Raw genomic sequence first — 17,350 nt, forward strand, 5'->3', positions numbered from 1 at the left:
ATCTCAAGGTGAGATTGAAATAGAAGTTCTTCAATTCTCCACCCAAGATCCGAAGCAAGAAAAGTAAAGAGTGCTGAGCAAGAACAAGGAAGAAGAGAGATCAATTCTCCTTCCCAATTCTCTAGAATTCTAAAGCAACAAATCAAAAATGTAAAGGTGAGCTCTCTGTAAGTGTTCTAAGAAAAATGCCAAAGGAAAAGCTCCCTCAAAACTTAAATCCTAAGCTATTTATACACTTTCTTCAAATGGTCTTCAAGCCTTGAATTGGGCCTTTGTTCTTGATGGAATTGGGTTGATAAAGGCCTTGTTTGATTGCTCTTGGAGTTGGAGAAAGATCCATTGTGAACCAGGTTGAAAAACATAAAAGCTTGAGTAAAAGTTTGAGTAAAACTTTTACTCAAACTTTTCGCATCAGCTAAGCTTCCTTGCTGCTACCAACGTTTGAGCCAAAGTTTGAGGTCAAACTTTTGCTCAAACGTTGGCCCCCTTGTAAATGTGTGTTGCGCCAACGTTTGAGCAAAAGTTTGACCTCAAACATTGGCGCAAGCTTTTTCCTCCAGGGTGTGCAAGTGTGGCACCAACGTTTGAGCAAAAGTTTGACCTCAAACGTTGGCGCAAGCTTTTTCCTCCAGGGTATTGATTTTGTGATGCCAACGTTTGCCAAAATGTTTGAGGCAAACGTTGGCTCAAGCTTTTCTCCCAAAAGTTTGAGCTAAAGTTTGAGGTCAAACTTTTGCTCAAGCTTTTTTCCTCTGGAGTGTTTTCAACTCTTTTAAAAGTTTGAGCTAAAGTTTGAGGTCAAACTTTGGCTCAAACTTTTTGTTTTCTCATGCTCCTAGCCCTTCCTTCTTTCTTCAACCTTCTTCAAAACTCTTTTTACCTATCATTAATCAACCAAACACATCAAAGCTTTGCTCAAAATCATGAGTTTGTTATTCTTTCATAATATATGACAATTATAGCATAAAATCTCATGAAATTGTTTTAATTCATACATGGTTGATTAAATCAAAGGAAATATGGAAATCTACCCAATTGGCTTGCTTATGGCTCAAGAAAGTGCATAAATCAATTGAAAACAAAAGAAAAAGGTTAGTGAAACTAGGCTAAGATGACTTGTCATCAGTCGTCTTCTCAAGGAATTGCAGGGAAGTATGATTTATTATTGATTATGGAAAAGGTAGAAATTTGTTTTTTTGAAATAAGAAATAAGTAATTTAAATGACAAGAAAAATAAATTAATAATTATAAAAATCTCTTGGCAAGGTATAAGAATTAGATGTCCTATCCTAGTTATCCTTATCAATTGTGATGAGAATTGAATTTTGCTCCCACTTTAATTAACCCTTGCTAAACAAAGGAGGGTCACGTGGACTAATTAATTTGATCCTCAAGTCCTAGTCAATTCCTATGGAAAGACTAGAGTTATTGGAGTACTAATTAACCAGCAAAGAATTCCAATTTCAATCAACAGCTGAGTTTGATAACTCAAGTGTTACCAATTACTTAACCAAAGCAAAAGGAGAAAATCTACTTGAATAAAAATTCCTTCATATGGGAAGCAGTAGTAACATAAATAAAAGAAAGAAATCTTAAATCTGAAATACCTCAAATTGCATTAATTAAGAAAATCATAACATGAATGGTTCATAAGCCAAATTAGGAACATTAACAAGTAAAAGCATTGGAATAAATAAAAGTATAAAATAAATTAAAGGAACATTGAACCTGTGATTGAAAAGAAGTAGCCTAAACATAATAGAAATCCTAAATCCTAATTCCCCTAAGAGAGAGGATAGAACCTCTCTCTCTAAAACTACATCTAAAACCTAAAACTATGTGAATATCCAAGTCTTCCCCTGAATGAATGGATTCCTTTGCTTTATAGCCTCTAATATGCGTTTCCTGGGCCGAAACTGGGTCAGAAATAGCCCAGAAATCGCTGGCGGCAAAATCTGCCATGCTGATTTTCATCACTGCGACGCATCCGCGTGGAGCACGCGTTCACGTCGCCTAGCTATACGGCTGATAAACCCATATTTTATGATATATTTTGTGCTCAATTCAAGAGATTTATTCAACCCTTCACCCACTTATTCATGTAAATTGCATGGTTTCACTTTCCCTTCCCTATTATGTGATATATGTGAAATACATGTTTCCTATGCTTTGAAATTATTTATTTTAATTACCCTTTATTACCATTCGATGCCGTGATTTGTGTGTTGAGAAGTTTCAGATCTTCTAAGGCAGGAATGACTTAAAGAATGGAAAGGAAACAAACAAAAATGGAAGGTGATGAGCGGATAATTTATACGCTTTTTGGCATTGTTTTTAGTATGTTTTTAGTGGAATCCAGTTACTTTTAGGGATGTTTTCATTAGTTTTTATGTTAAATTCACATTTCAGGACTTTACTATGAGTTTGTGTATTTTTCTATGATTTTAGGTATTTTTTGGCTGAAATTGAGGGACTTGAGCAAAAATCAGATTCAGAGGTTGAAGAAGGACTGCTGATGCTGTTGGATTCTGACCTCCCTGCACTCACACTGGATTTTCTGGAGCTACAGAAATCGAAATGGCGCGCTTCCAATTGCATTGGAAAGTAGACATCCAGGACTTTCCAGCAATGTATAATAGTCCATACTTTGCCCAAGTTTAGATGATGCAAACTGGCGTTCAACGCCAGCTCTCTGCCCAATTCTGGCGTCCAGCGCCAGAAACAAGTTGCAAAGTGGAGTTCAACGCCCAAACTGGCACAAAAGCTGGCGTTCAACTCCAAGAATGACCTCTCCACGTGTAGACTTCAAGCTCAGCCCAAGCACACACCAAGTGGGTCCCGGAAGTGGATTTATGCATCAATTACTTACTTCTGTAAACCCTAGTAGCTAGTTTATTATAAATAGGACCTTTTACTATTGTATTAGACATCTTTGAATCTTTGGAATCATCTTTGGACGCCTGGTTCTTAGATCAAAAGGGCTGGCTATTCGGCCATGCCTGGACCTTTCACTTATGTATTTTCAACGGTAGAGTTTCTACACTCCATAGATTAAGGTGTGGAGCTCTGCTGTTCCTCAAAGATTAATGCAAAGTACTACTATTTTTCTGTTCAATTCACTTGTTCCGCTTCTAAGATATTCATCCGAACTTCAATCTGAATATGATGAACGTGACAATCATCATCATTCCCTATGAATGCGTGCCTAACAACCACTTCCGTTCTACATTAGATTGAATGAGTATATCTTAGATCTCTTAATCAGAATCTTCGTGGTATAAGCTAGATTGATGGCGGCATTCATGAGAGTCCGGAAAGTCTAAACCTTGTCCGTGGTATTCCGAGTAGGACTCTGGGATTGAATGACTGTGATGAACTCAAAACTCGCGAGTGCTGGGCGTAGTGACAGACGCAAAAGGATAGTAAATCCTATTCCAGTATGATTGAGAACCTCCAAGATGATTAGCCATGCAGTGACAGCGCATCGGACCATTTTCACAGAGAGGAATAGGATGCAACCAACGACAAGGGTGATTCCTCCAGATGATTAGCCGTGCTGTGACAGAGCATTTGGACCATTTTCCCGAGAGAGATCGAAAGTAGCCATTGGCACCGGTGACATCCTTACATAAAGCCAGCCATAGAAAGGAGTAAGACGGATTGGATGAAGACAGCAGGAAAGTAGAGGTTCAGAGGAACGATTGCATCTCCATACGCTTATCTGAAATTCTCACCAATGATTTACATAAGTATTTCTATCCTTATTTTAGTATTAATTTCGAAAACCCCATTACTATTTTATATCTGCCTGACTGAGATTTACAAGGTGACCATAGCTTGCTTCATACCAACAATCTCCGTGGGATTCGACCCTTACTCACGTAAGGTATTACTTGGACGACCCAGTGCACTTGCTGGTTAGTTGTGCAAAGTTGTGAACCATGGTATTGGCATCATATTTTTGGCGCCATTGCCAGGGAAAGAAAGAACAATGAATTTTACATAATCAAAGTATAATCACAATTTCTGCGCACCAAGTTTTTGGCGCTGTTACCGGGGATTGTTCTAGTTTGGACAACTAACGGTTCATCTTGTTGCTCATATTAGGTAACTTTCTTTTCGTTTTCTTTTCAAAAAGTTTTCAAAAATTTTTCAAAAATCTTTCAAAAAATTTTCTCCTTTGTTTTCGAAAAAAAAAATTTTTAAAAAATAAAAATGTTTTCAAAAATATATTTTTCTTCAGAATTTTTAAGAATGAATTCTAGTGTTTCATGAAACATGTGAAGCCTAGCTGGCTGTAAAGCCATGTCTAAATTCATTTGGACTGAGGCTTCCAATTTGTTATCAAGAGCAAGCTAGTTGTTACTAATCCACCTGCTGCTGTTCCTGATTTACATACTAAAGCTTGGCTGGCTATCAAGCAATGCCTGACCCTTCGATTGGAGCTTTAGACTAAGAATGCTAGATTCCTGGAATTCATATTAAAAATTTTGGAATCCTTATTTTTATTTTTCACAATAATTTTCGAAAAAAAAAGAAAATACAAAAAAAATCATAAAATCATAAAAATAAAAAATATTTTTATGTTCTTGTTTGAGTCTTGAGTCATGTTATAAGTTTGGTGTCAATTGCATGTGCATCTTGCATTTTTTTTCAAAAATTCTCATGCATTCATAGTGTTCTTCATGATCTTCAAGTTGTTCTTGGTAAGTTTTCTTGTTTGATCTTTGCATTTGCATGTTTTGTGTCTTTTCTTGTTTTTCATATCCATTCTTGAATTCTTAGTGTCTAAGCATTAAAGAATTCTAAGTTTGGTGTCTTGCATGTTTTCTTTGCATTAAAAATTTTTCAAAAATAAGTTCTTGATGTTCATCATGACATTCAAAGTGTTCTTGGTGTTCATCTTGACATTCATAGCATTCTTGCATGCATTCATTGTTTTGATCCAAAATTTCCATGCATTGAGCATTTTTAGTGTTTTTCTTTCTCATCATAAAAATTCAAAAAAATCAAAAAAATATCTTTCCCTTTTTCTCTCTTAAAATTTCGAAAATTAGATTTGACTTTTTCAAAAATTTTTAAAAATCTAGTTGTTTTTATGAGTCAAATCAAATTTTCAATTTAAAAATCTCATCTTTTTCAAAATCTTTTTCAAAAATTTTTTTCTTATCTTTATCTCCTAATTTTCGAAAATAACAATAACAATTAATGTTTTGATTCAAAAATTTCAAGTTTGTTACTTGCTTGTTAAGAAAGATTCAAACTTTGAGTTCTAGAATCATATCTTGTGATTTCTTGTGAATCAAGTCATTAATTGTGATTTTAAAAATCAAATCTTTTTCAAAACTAATTCCAATCATATCTTTTCAAAAATATCTTCTTATCTTATCTTTTTCAAAAATTTGATTTCAAAATATCTTTTCTAACTTCCTAACTTCTTATCTTTTCAAAATTTGTTTCAACTAACTAACTAACTTTTTGTTTGTTTCTTATCCTTTTCAAAACTACCTAACTAACTCTCTCTCTCTAATTTTCGAAAAAAAATCTTCCCTCTTTTTCAAAATTTCTTTTTAATTAGACTAATTATTTTATTTTTTATTTGAATTTTCGAAAAACTACTAACCTTTTTCAAAAACTATTTTCGAAAATTACTAACTCTTTTTCAAAAATTATTTTCGAAAATTCTCTCCTCCTCTCATCCCCTTCTATTTATTTATTCATCTACTAACACTTCTCTTCATCTCACATATCTGCTCCTATCATCACCTTTGTGTTTGGATTCTTCATTCTTCTTCACCCCTATTCCTTTTCTTCTTCTACTAACAATAAGGAACCTCTTTACTGTGACATAGAGGATTCCTCTTCTTTTCTTTTTCTCTTCTCTTTCTTATGAGCAGGGACAAAGAAAAAGGCATTCTTGTTGAAGCTGATCCAGAACCTGAAAGGACTCTGAAGAGAAAACTAAGAGAAGCTAAATTACAACAATCCAGAGACAACCTTATTGAAAATTTCGAACAAGTAAAGGAGATGGCAGCCGAACCCAACAACAATAATGCAAGAAGAATGCTTGGTGACTTTACTGCACCTAATTCCAATTTACATGGAAGAAGCATCTCCATTCCTGCCATTGGAGCAAACAACTTTGAGTTGAAACATCAGCTAGTTTCTCTGATGCAGCAGAACTGCAAGTTTCATAGACTTCCATCTGAAGATCCTTTTCAGTTCTTAACTGAATTCTTGCAGATCTGTGATACTGTTAAGACTAATGGAGTAGATCCTGAAGTCTACAAGCTCATGCTTTTCCCTTTTGCTGTAAGAGACAGAGCTAGAGTATGGTTGGACTCTCAACCTAAAGATAGCCTGAACTCTTGGGATAAGCTGGTCAAGGCTTTCTTAGCCAAGTTCTTTCCTCCTCAAAAGCTGAGCAAGCTTAGAGTGGATGTTCAAACCTTCAGACAGAAAGAAGGTGAATCCCTCTATGAAGCTTGGGAGAGATACAAAGGACTGACCAAAAAGTGTCCTTCTGACATGCTTTCAGAATGGACCATCCTGGATATATTCTATGATGGTCTGTCTGAGTTATCTAAGATGTCATTGGATACCTCTGCAGGTGGATCCATTCACCTAAAGAAAATGCCTGCAGAAGCTCAAAAACTCATTGACATGGTTGCTAATAACCAGTTCATGTACACTTCTGAGAGGAATCCTGTGAGTAATGGGACACCTATGAAGAAGGGAGTTCTTGAAATTGATACTCTGAATGCCATATTGGCTCAGAATAAAATATTGACTCAGCAAGTCAATATGATTTCTCAAAGTCTGAATGGAATGCAAGTTGCATCCAACAGTACTCAAGAGGCATCTTCTGAAGAAGAAGCTTATAATCCTGAGAACCCTGCAATAGCAGAGGTGAATTACTTAGGTGAACCTTATGGAAACACCTATAATCCATCATGGAGAAATCATCCAAATCTCTCATGGAAGGATCAAAAGCCTCAACAAGGCTTTAATAATGGTGGAAGATACAGGTTTAGCAATAGCAAGCCTTTTCCATCATCCACTCAGCAACAGACAGAGAACTCTGAACAAAATACCTCTAATTTAGCAAACTTAGTCTCTGATCTGTCCAAGGCCACTATAAGTTTCCTGAATGAAACAAGGTCTTCCATTAGAAATCTGGAGGCACAAGTGGGCCAGCTGAGTAAAAGGATCACTGAAATCCCTCCTAGTACTCTCCCAAGCAATACAGAAGAAAATCCAAAAGAAGAGTGCAAGGCCATTGAATTAATCACCATGGCCGAACCTGTAATGGAAGGAGAGGACATGAATCCCAAGGAGGAAGACCTCCTGGGACGTCCAGTGATCAATAAGGAGCTTCCCTCTGAGGAACCAAAGGAATCTGAGACTCATCTAGAGACCATAGAGATTCCATTGAACCTCCTTATGCCATTCATGAGCTCTGATAAGTATTCCTCTTCTGAAGAGAATGAGGATGTTACTAAAGAGCAAGCTGCCAAGTTTCTTGGTGCAATCATGAAGCTGAATGCCAAACTATTTGGTATTGAGACTTGGGAAGATGAACCTCCCTTGTTCACCAATGAACTAAGTGATCTGGATCAACTGACATTGCCTAAGAAGAGACAGGATCCTGGAAAGTTCATAATACCTTGTACCATAGGCACCATGATCTTTAAGGCTCTGTGTGACCTTGGTTCAGGAATAAACCTCATGCCCCTCTCTGTAATAGAGAAACTGGGAATCTATGGGGTGCAAGCTGCTAAAATCTCATTAGAGATGGCAGACAATTCAAGAAAACAGGCTTATGGATAAGTAGAGGACGTGTTAGTAAAGGTTGAAGGCCTTTATATCCCTGCTGATTTCATAGTCCTGGATACTGGAAAGGAAGAGGATGAATCCATCATCCTAGGAAGACCTTTCCTAGCCACAGCAAGAGCTGTGATTGATGTGGACAGAGGAGAATTGATCCTTCAATTAAATAAGGACAACCTTGTGTTTACAACTTTAGGATCTCTCTCTGCATCCATGGAGAGGAAGCAGAAAAAGCTTCTCTCAAAGCAGAGTCAACCAAAGCCCCCACAGTCAAACTCTAAGTTTGGTGTTGGGAGGCCACAACCAAACTCTAAGTTTGGTGTTGAACTCCAATATCCAAACTCTAAGTTTGGTGTTGGGGAGTCTCAACAATGGTCTGAACATCTGTGAGGCTCCATGAGAACCCACTGTCAAGCTATTGACATTAAAGAAGCGCTTGTTGGGAGGCAACCCAATTTTTATCTAATTATATTTTTCTTAGTTATATGTCTTTATAGGTTCATGATCATGTGGAGTCACAAAATAAATATAAAAATTGAAAGCGGAATCAAAAACAGCAGAAGAAAAATCACACCCTGGAGGAAGCACCTGCCTGGCATTCAACGCCAGAACAGAGCATGGTTCTGGCGTTGAACGCCCAAAATGGGCAGTATCTGGGCGCTGAACGCCCAAAATGGGCATCATCTGGGCGCTGAACGCCAGAATTGCACCCTGGAGAGGAGCTGGCATTGAACGCCCAGAACAAGCATGGTTCTGGCGTTCAACGCCAGAAATGGGCAACAAATGGGCGTTGAACGCCCAAAATGGGCACCAACCTGGCGCTGAACGCCCAGAGTTGTGTGCAAGGGCATTTTACATGCCTAATTTGGTGCAAGGTTGTAAATCCTTGAACACTTCAGGATCTGTGGACCCCACAGGAACACCTCAGGATCTGTGGACCCCACAGGATCCCCACCTACCTCCACTCACTTCTTCTCACCCCTCTTTCACACAATCCCATAAACACTCTCCCCCAAAATCCTTCACTAATCACCTCAATCTCTTTTCCCCATCACCTGTTCACCACTCACATCCATCCACTCTTCCCCATAAACCTACCTCATAAACTCCACCTACCTTCAAAATTCAAAATCAATTTCCCACCCAAACCCACCCTAAATGGCTGAACCTTCACCCCCTTCCTTCCCTATATATAGCCCTCCATTCTTCCTCATTTTCACACAACACAACCTCTTCTTCCTCTCCTCCATTTCTTCTTCTTCTTCATCTATTCTTTCTTCTCTTGTTCGAGGGTGAGCAAAATTCTAAGTTTGGTGTGGTAAAAGCATAAGCTTTTTATTTTTCCATTACCATTGATGGCACCTAAGACCGGAGAATCCTCTAGAAAAAGAAAAGAGAAGACAAAAGCTTCCACCTCCGAGTCATGGGAGATGGAAAGGTTCATCTCCAAAGCCCATCAAGACCACTTCTATGATGTTGTGGCCAAGAAGAAGGTGATCCCCGAGGTCCCTTTCAAACTCAAAAGGAATGAGTATCCGGAGATCCGACATGAAATTCAAAGAAGAGGTTGGGAAGTTCTAACAAATCCCATCCAACAAGTCGGCATCCTAATGGTTCAAGAGTTCTATGCCAATGCATGGATCACCAAGAACCATGATCAAAGTAAGAACCCGGATCCAAAGAACTATGTTACAATGGTGATGCCAGGGCATTTTGGCCAGTTTCACTGACCTTTCTTTACTGTTTTTAGGTTAGTTTCATGCATTTCTCTAGGAAATAAGCTAGTTTTGGGTAAATATTCACTTATGCCTTGACTCAAGCATACATTGTGCATTTTACATGATTTCATGAGGATTTTGCATAAGTTTAGTGACAAATATTATGTTGCATTACTCATGACTTGGACTAGAGCTTTGATGCACTTTGTTGCTTGATTTCAGGACCAAAAAGGAGCAAGAAAAAGGGGAGGTAACTTGCAAAGATTAATGAGAAAAGTGATTGCCAATAACACTCTCAAAAAGCCATCAATGCCCACGTTAGAGGGTCACATTAACCAAGTTAACGTGAACTCTAACGTGGAGAAAAGAAGTTGAGCCAACGTTAGTGACACTCAACATTGTCACTAACGTTGGCACTTACTCATAAGTGGCCACGTTAGAAGCCACGTTAACCTAGTTAACGTGGCCTCTAACGTTAAGGGGGAAGGAGAGAAGCCAACGTTAGTGACACTCAACATTGTCACTAACGTTGGCCTATGGTGCTAAGTACCACGTTAACTCCCACGTTAACTTAGTTAACGTGGGAACTAACGTAGAGAATGAAGAGTTGTCGACAACGTTAGTGACACTCAAGATTGTCACTAACGTTGAAGCAACCACACAACCCCCAAGAGTCACATTAACTTCCACGTTAACTTGGTTAACGTGGAAGCTAACGATGAGCAATGAAGGATGAGCCAACGTTAGTGACACACAACATTGTCACTAATGTTGGGATGGCTAAAAGATGGCCACGTTAGAAGCCACGTTAACCTAGTTAACGTGGACTCTAACGTGAGACCTAGGGGCACATTGGAACGTTAGTGACAATGTTGAATGTCACTAACGTTCTTGAAGGATGGCAAAGGCCACGTTAGAAGCCACGTTAACCTAGTTAACGTGAGCTTTAACGTGAAGCAAGAAGGGGCACACTGGAACGTTAGTGACAATGTTGAGTGTCACTAACGTTCTCGAAGGTTTACAAGGCAACGTTAAAAGCCACGTTAACCTAGTTAACGTGGGTTTTAACGTGAGGCAAAGGGGTGCATTGGAACGTTAGTGACAATGTTAAGTGTCACTAACGTTCCCGAACTTGGACTTTCACTAAAATGATTAACACTCCTTACGCCCTGAGCTTAAGTCTCTGCCCACTCCGCACTTTCTCTCTGCAAGTAAAGCCAAGCCCAATTAAAGAAAGGAACTGCTTCAAACTCAAGATCCAAAGGCCCAAGACTTGAAGAGTGAACTAGAAGCTGAGAAGAGTAGTATATATAGGAGTAGCTTTGAATTGTAAAATAGTTCTGGGGGCTGAAGAATTACTCTCTGTATTTACTTTCTTTGCAATTTCTAGTTTTATGATGTATTCTCCATCTTTGTTTTCATTTTCAAGAGCTATGAACAACTAAACCCCTTTCATTGGGTTAGGGAGCTCTATTGTAATTTGATGGATCAATACTAATTTTCATTGTTCTTCTTCTATCTTTCCTCTTGATTTTACTTGAAAGCTTTCGATCTTCATCCAATTGAGTAGTTATCTTGGAAGAGAAGCAATTCAAACTTGGATCTCTTTTGAACCTTGGAAGAGGAATGAAGAGATCAAGCTAGAAATGCTTTCTCATGCTGGACCAAATTGGGTTTGGATGGGTATGTGACTGTAACCCTCTCAATACTTGGTTTGGGAAATACATGTGGTATAATCAGTGACCATACTTCATCTCTTCTCATGAGCAATTGACCAAGGAATTGGCTATTGATTAAGATTTGAGAGATTGAATTGCAAGGAATTGTAATTCAATCACTTAAGATTGCCAAGGAGATCAATGAGTGCATTAATTGAGGAAGAGATGAAAATGAACTTGATCCAGAGAATTGCAACATCTCTTAAGCCCAATGAACTCCCCATCTCTAATCTCACCCATTCTCTTTAATTTCTGCGATTTACTTTTATGAGCAAATCCCCCATTCCCATTTACAATTCTGCAATTTATTTTCAGTCATTTACTTCCAGTCCTTTAATTCTAGCTTTTACTTTTCTGTTATTTACATTCCCGCCATTTTATTTTCTGCAACTCTCAACCCAAATTCTGGATTCGCTCAACTAGAACATTCTTCTAATTAAAGTTGCTTGATCAATCAATCCCTGTGGGATTCGACCTCACTCTATTGTGAGTTTTTACTTGACGACAACTTCGGTACACTTGCCGAAGGGAGATTTGTTGAGAGACAAGTTTTTCGTGCATCAAATGGTTCGGGGGAAATTCTTGGATTTTAGTCCGGGAAATGTGAGGTTGGCATTTAACTTGCCTATGATGCAAGAAGATGAACGCCCCTACACTAGAAGAGTCAACTTTAATCAAAGGTTGGACCAAGTCCTCATGGACATATGTGTGGAAGGAGCTCAATGGAAGATTGACTCCAAAGGCAAGTCGGTTCAACTAAGAAGATTGGACCTCAAGCCTGTGGCTAGAGGATGGTTGGAATTCATCCAATGCTCCATCATCCCCACTAGCAATCGATCTGAAGTTACTGTGGATCGGGCCATCATGATTCATAGCATCATGATTGGAGAGGAAATAGAAGTTCATGAAGTCATCTCTAATGAACTCTACAAAATAGCCGAAAAGTCATCCCCCATGGCAAGGCTAGCTTTTCCTCATCTTATTTGCCATCTATGTTACTCAGCTGGAGCTTTCATAGAAGGAGACATTCCTATTAAGGAAGAGAAACCCATCACTAAGAAAAAGATGGAGCAAGCAAGAGAGCCCATTCATGGAGCTCAAGAGGCGTATGAAGCTCATCACCATGAGATCCCGGAGATGCCTCAAATGCACTTGCCTCCACAGAATTTTTGGGAGCAAATCAACACCTCCCTAGGAGACTTGAGTTCCAATATGGGACAACTAAGGGTGGAACATCAAGATCACTCCATCATCCTTCATGAAATAAGAGAAGATCAAAAAGCAATGAGGGAGGAGCAACAAAGACAAGGAAGAGACATAGAAGAGCTCAAGGACATCATTGGTTCCTCAAGAAGGAAACGCCACCATCACTAAGGTGGATTCATTCCTTGTTCTTATTTCTTCTGTTTTTCGTTTTCTATATTATGTGCTTATCTATGTTTGTGTCTTCATTACATGATCATTAGTAGTTAGTAACTTTGTCTTAAAGTTATGAATGTCCTATGAATCCATCACCTCTCTTAAATGAAAAATGTTTTAATTCAAAAGAACAAGAAGTACATGAGTTTTGAGTTTATCCTTGAACTTAGTTTAATTATATTGATGTGGTGACAATGCTTCTTGTTTTCTGAATGTATGCTTGAATAGTGCATATGTCTTTTGAAGTTGTTGTTCATGAATGTTAAATATGTTGGCTCTTGAAAGAATGATGACTAGGAGACATGTTATTTGATAATCTGAAAAATCATAAAAATGATTCTTGAAGCAAGAAAAAGCAGCAAAGAACAAAGCTTGCAGAAAAAAAAAATAGCGAAAAAAAATTTAGAAAGAAAAAGAAAAAGCAAGCAGAAAAAGCCAAAAGCTCTTAAAACCAAGAGGCAAGAGCAAAAAGCCAATAACCCTTAAAACCAAAAGGCAAGGGCAAATAAAAAGGATCCCAAGGCTTTGAGCATCAGTGGATAGGAGGGCCTAAAGGAATAAAATCCTGGTCTAAGCGGCTAAATCAAGCTGTCCCTAACCATGTGCTTGTGGCGTGAAGGCGTCAAGTGAAAACTTGAGACTAAGCGGTTAAAGTCAAGGTCCAAAGCAAAAAAAGTGTGCTTAAGAACCCTGGACACCTCTAATTGGGGACTTTAGCAAAGCTGAGTCACAATCTGAAAAGGTTCACCCAATTATGTGTCTGTGGCATTTATGTATCCGGTGGTAATACTGGAAAACAAAGTGCTTAAGGCCACGGCCAAGACTCATAAAGAAGCTGTGTTCAAGAATCATCATACTGAGCTAGGAGAATCAATAACACTTTCTGAACTCTGAGTTCCTATAGATGCCAATCATTCTGAACCTCAATGGATAAAGTGAGATGCCAAAACTATTCAAGAGGCAAAAAAGCTATACGTCCCGCTCATTTGATTGGAGCTATGTTTCATTGATAGTTTGGAATTTATAGTATATTCTCTTCTTTTTATCCTATTTGATTTTCAGTTGCTTGGGGACAAGCAACTATTTAAGTTTGGTGTTGTGATGAGCGGATAATTTATACGCTTTTTGGCATTATTTTTAGTATGTTTTTAGTGGAATCTAGTTACTTTTAGGGATGTTTTCATTAGTTTTTATGTTAAATTCACATTTCTGGACTTTACTATGAGTTTGTGTGTTTTTCTGTGATTTCAGGTATTTTCTGGCTAAAATTGAGGGACTTGAGCAAAAATCAGATTCAGAGGTTGAAGAAGGACTGCTGATGCTGTTGGATTCTGACCTCCCTGCACTCAAAGTGGATTTTCTAGAGCTACAGAACTCAAAATGGCGCGCTTCCAATTGCGTTGGAAAGTAGACATCTAGGGCTTTCCAGAAATGTATAATAGTCCATACTTTGCCTAAGTTTATATGACGCAAACTGGCATTCAACGCCAGCTCTCTGCCCAATTCTGGCGTCCAGCGCCAGAAACAAGTTGCAAAGTGGAGTTCAACGCCCAAACTGGCACAAAAGCTGGCGTTCAACTCCAAGAATGACCTCTCCACGTGTAGACTTCAAGCTCAGCCCAAGCACACACCAAGTGGGCCCCAGAAGTGGATTTATGCATCAATTACTTACTTCTGTAAACCCTAGTAGCTAGTTTATTATAAATAGGACCTTTTACTATTGTATTAGACATCTTTGAATCTTTGGAATCATCTTTGGATGCCTGTTCTTAGATCAGAAGGGCTGGCCATTCGGCCATGCCTGGACCTTTCACTTATGTATTTTCAACGGTAGAGTTTCTACACTCCATAGATTAAGGTGTGGAGCTCTGTTGTTCCTCAAAGATTAAAGCAAAGTACTACTGTTTTTCTGTTCAATTCACTTGTTCCGCTTCTAAGATATTCATCCGCACTTCAACCTGAATGTAATGAACGTGACAATCATCATCATTCCCTATGAACGCGTGCTTGACAACCACTTCCGTTCTACATTAGATTGAATGAGTATCTCTTAGATCTCTTAATCAGAATCTTCGTGGTATAAGCTAGATTGATGGCGGCATTCATGAGAGTCCGGAAAGTCTAAACCTTGTCCGTGGTATTCCGAGTAGGACTCTGGGATTGAATGGCTGTGACAAACTCAAAACTCGTGAGTGCTGGGCGTAGTGACAGACGCAAAAGGATAGTAAATCTTATTCCAGTATGATCGAGAACCTCCAAGATGATTAGCCATGCAGTGACAGGGCATCGGACCATTTTCACAGAGAGGAATAGGATGCAGCCAACGACAAGGGTGATGCCTCCAGATGATTAGCCGTGCTGTGACAGAGCATTTGGACCATTTTCCCGAGAGAGATCGAAAGTAGCCATTGGCACCGGTGACATCCTTACATAAAGCCAGCCATAGAAAGGAGTAAGACGGATTGGATGAAGACAGCAGGAAAGCAGAGGTTCAGAGGAATGATTGCATCTCCATACGCTTATCTGAAATTCTCACCAATGATTTACATAAGTATTTCTATCCTTATTTTAGTATTAATTTCGAAAACCCTATTACTATTTTATATCTGCCTGACTGAGATTTACAAGGTGACCATAGCTTGCTTCATACCAACAATCTCCGTGGGATTCGACCCTTACTCACGTAAGGTATTACTTGGACGACCCAGTGTACTTGCTGGTTAGTTGTGCGAAGCTGTGAACCATGGTATTGGCATCATGTTTTTTGGCGCCATTGCCAGGGAAAGAAAGAGCAATGAATTTTACATAATCAAAGTGTAATCACAATTTCTGCGCACCAGAAGGAAAGCACAAAATGGAGTTTTTGAAGAAACTGGCAGCGACGCGAACGCATAGATGACACGGTCACTTGCCCAGCGCGAAAAGGCAGCGACGCGAACGCGTGACTGACGCGGACGCGCGCCATGAGCAGAACACAGATCATGCGTACACGTGACCGAAGCAAACGCGTGACAAGGAAAACTCTAGATGACGCGACCGCATGACGCACGCGGACGCGTGACAGACGCCACGCACCAGAAATTACAGAAAACGCTCCCAGCGATTTTTGAAACCCTTTTTGGCCCAGATCCAAGTCCAGAAGGCACAGATTAGAGGTTATAAAGTGGGGGAATGCATCCATTCATTATCATTTCTTCAATTATTCACTTTTCATAGTTTAGATGTAGTTTTTAGAGAGAGAGGTTCTCTCCTTTCTCTTAGGTTTTTTTAGGATTAGGATTCCTCTTAAAGGATTTAGAATTTCAACTCTTCATCAAGTTCAATATTCCATTTACTTTATATTTCTCTTTTACTTTCAGATATTTTAATGCTATCCTTTAATTACTTATGTTGCCAAATTGGCTTATGAACTCTTTATGTTTAAATTGATTTTCTCTTATTAATGCAATTGAGGTATTTCAGATCATTGATTCTTATTTAGCTTTTTATGTTATTGGCTTTAATTGATTAATTGGAAGCTCTTGAGTTATCAACTATCCGTGATTGGTTGTTATGTCGGCTAAATTGACTGGTATTCCACTAACTCTAGTCTTTCCTTAGGAGTTGGCTAGGACTTGGAAATCTAACTAATTAGTTCACTTGACTTTCCCTTGCCTTCATAAGGGTTAACTAAGTGGGATTAACATCCATTCTCATAGGAGTAACTAGGATAGGACTTCTGAATTTTCATACCTTGCCAAGAGTTTATTTTACAGTTATTTATTTATTTTATTTGTCATTTAAATTATTTGTTCCTTACTTTCAAAACCCCAATTTACAAAACTCATAACCAATAATAAGAACATACCTCCCTGCAGTTCCTTGAGAAGACGACCCGAGGTTTAACTACTTCGGTTATCAATTTTAAAGGGGTTTGTTACTTGTGACAACCAAAACTTTTGTAAGAAAGGTTGATTGCTTGGTTTAGAAACTATACTTGCAACGAGAATTTATTCTGTATTCTAAACCGTCAATCTGCAGTTCTTCAAAATGGCACCGTTGCCAGAGAACTGCAAACGTGTGCCTTATTATTGGTTATTGTAAATATTTTTCTTTTATTTGTTTATTTATTTTTATTTTTCCCTTTTATTTCTACTAGCTACCATGAATTCTCACCCCTCTCGCTTTAAGTTTGGTTCTAATATTTTTGAAGAGAACGAAAGCTATAGCAGAAACATGCATCAAGGTCAGAGAAATCAAAGATGGATGGAGCCAAGAGGATCTAATCAACCCTTTAGGCAACAACACCCTCCAAGATATCATGGGCAAGGACCACTCTACAATGCATACCAAGCTGATAGATATGGTGGACCCCCTTATAATTACCAACAAGCCCCACCCTGTGCCTATAGACCATCCTCTCAACGTAGCTTTGAACCACTACACTCACAAGTTCTTTTTCACCACTCACCACCGTACGATCCTTATTTACCCCAATTCCAATCCAATTACTCCCTAACACCACCACTTCCTTATGTACCATGTCCATATCCATCACCTCAAGAATCACAGGCTCGTCTCAAGAAAATAGTAGATCAACTTCATACAACCCTTCATCAGATGGAGCAAGCAATACATCAATTATCTTCCAGACGTTTAGACACTCAAGGAACTCCAATAGCCTTA

The 17,350-nt window shown here is 38.7% G+C and overlaps 1 non-coding gene across 1 annotated transcript; it reads right to left on the bottom strand.

The window, feature by feature from the left end:
- Positions 1-6,426: 6,426 nt before the first annotated feature.
- LOC112739873 (small nucleolar RNA R71) lies at positions 6,427-6,534 on the bottom strand. Its single transcript, XR_003170808.1, has one exon. It is a non-coding gene; the product is annotated as a small nucleolar RNA R71 (small nucleolar RNA).
- Between the last annotated feature and the right edge of the window lie 10,816 nt (positions 6,535-17,350).

The sequence above is a fragment of the Arachis hypogaea genome, chromosome 13, assembly GCF_003086295.3.
Source record: "Arachis hypogaea cultivar Tifrunner chromosome 13, arahy.Tifrunner.gnm2.J5K5, whole genome shotgun sequence".
Lineage (NCBI taxonomy): Eukaryota > Viridiplantae > Streptophyta > Magnoliopsida > Fabales > Fabaceae > Arachis > Arachis hypogaea.